This window comes from Schistocerca nitens, chromosome 6 (assembly GCF_023898315.1).
Source record: "Schistocerca nitens isolate TAMUIC-IGC-003100 chromosome 6, iqSchNite1.1, whole genome shotgun sequence".
Classification (NCBI taxonomy): domain Eukaryota; kingdom Metazoa; phylum Arthropoda; class Insecta; order Orthoptera; family Acrididae; genus Schistocerca; species Schistocerca nitens.
The window spans coordinates 704,082,105-704,084,227 of NC_064619.1; the positions used below are offsets into that span (position 1 = coordinate 704,082,105).

The 2,123-nt window shown below is 39.6% G+C and overlaps 1 pseudogene; it reads right to left on the minus strand.

The window, feature by feature from the left end:
• Positions 1-1,749: 1,749 nt before the first annotated feature.
• On the minus strand, positions 1,750-1,867 carry LOC126263969 (5S ribosomal RNA; annotated as a pseudogene).
• Between the last annotated feature and the right edge of the window lie 256 nt (positions 1,868-2,123).

The following is a 2,123-nucleotide window of genomic DNA, read 5'->3' on the forward strand; positions in this document are numbered from 1 at the left end:
AAATAAATTCTGCATACCTTTGGAACAATATCCTTCCTCAATGTAAACTAATTAAGTTATTTACTGTTCCTACATAGCTGTTGGAGGAATTACAAGCCACCACTAATCTATTATTAATATTGTAAAAACACTTTTATGGAATAAATCTAGAACTTTTTTAAGTAGTGGAACCATTAATTTTGTATAATTGCTTAATAAGCATGACCTGTTTCTGTTGCATGTTTACACTGTTTGATTTTGCTTGCTTATGTCATAAAGAAGTTATATTACATTCATATCATTACATTAACAATGATGTGTTCATTTATGTAACTACTTAATGATGTTGGGTACACGTGTAACTTGGATTCTAGAACAGTATCTATCCATGGACTTTTCTAATTGCTCCTACTTTTAATTAGATTCATTCAAAATAAGATATAAATCGCAATTTTTGATTAATGTTCACATGAATAGTTGTGCATGTTTTACATGTTTCATATTATGTATATTTTGTGTGCCTGTGTTGCGTCAGTGTTGTCACTGTCACTCATATCATCGTCAGTACTGGAGCTACTCGAGCTATCTATGTTAGCCTGTCTTCATCTTCTGTGCCTTCTGTATTGATGAGTCTGTTTGTCTATGTCATGTTCTGCTTTTGAGATGTTGGCGATTGCATTCAACTGTGTCCATGTATCTGGGTTCCTCAGTGCACTGTATAGTGTTGTTTCTGGACTGTGTTCTATGTTATTATATAAGTGCCTGTATCTAATGCATTATAGAAAGAAGTGTTCTGGGGAACCAGTTTCCCTGCATGTGTAACGATTGCTTTCTGAAAGTGACATGCGTTCAAGTGTATGGGATAAGAGCCATACCCAGTCACAAAATAGACTATGCCTTGACTGAGGCTGACACAGCATAACCAAATATGCTCCCTGTTATTGGGGTAAAATGAATAGACTCAATGCCCTTCATCACTCTCGCCCCACACTTTTTGCCAAATGTTCACACACCAATTTTTTAGTTAGCACCTATCTTCTGTTGCTGCCCAGTGATCTGCATCACTCTCTCAGGTCTATCCATCTTCGGCCAGTATCTTGCAGCCCAATAGCTGATGGTTATATTGATCAGGTATTTCTGAGTACCACATACAGTGTCGACTGATGTGGTGGCGAACACCCTAGATAGTCTAAGTAGCACACTCCTCTGCCCAGGACTAACAGTCATACTGTTCATGATGAGAGTGAGTCTGTGTGCCCATGTACTAGCTGCAAAGCTCAATACTGACTCAAAAAGTGGTCAGTAGTATATTCTTATGTGTGTGAATGGTAGTCTGTATTATGTCAAATTTAATGCCACTAGTTTGTGAAGTATACTTTTGGTTTTGTTTGTGATTAGGCATATGTGTTCATTGAAGCTATGTTGTTTGTCAGTGTGTACCCCAAGATGTCTAGTTACTTCTTCACATTTTAGGTTTGTGTTGTTTATTTTAATTGCCAGGTGTCTTTGTAATGAACCTTTAAGCATTCTGTATGCTGTTTTTTGTACTAAAAACTAAACTCTACCCAAACAGGGCATGAAGGCCCAATGGTACCGACCAGCCACTGTGTCATCCTCTGCCCACTGCTGTCACTGGATGTGAATATGTAGGGGCATGTGGTGGTCAGCACACCGTTCTCCCAGCCATATATCAGTTTACAAGACTGGAGCCACTACTTCTCAGTCAAGTAGCTTCTCAGTTTAACTCACAAGGGCTGAGTGCACCCCACTTGCCAACAGCACTTGGCAGATCGGATGGTCACCCATCCAAGTGCTAGCCCAGCCCAGCAGCACTTAACTTCAGTGATTTGATGGGAACTAGTGCTACCACTGTGGCAAGGCCATTGGCATTTTATGTGCTACTATGGATAATTTGTTTTGGTTGCATCATTGTTGTGTAATGTGTAGCATACCGTTGTCCTTGTTTCCCAATGTTGCTCTTGTGTTTACTGATGTCACAAATAACAGGTTGTCAGCATATGCAACAATCCTATCTGAATGTTCATCTCATGAACAGTTCAATTGTGATATCCCAGAAAATGGGTCTGCAGGTGGAACCTTGTGGGCATCCTGCGGTAATCCTTTATACAACCTTTCGGTTGCTC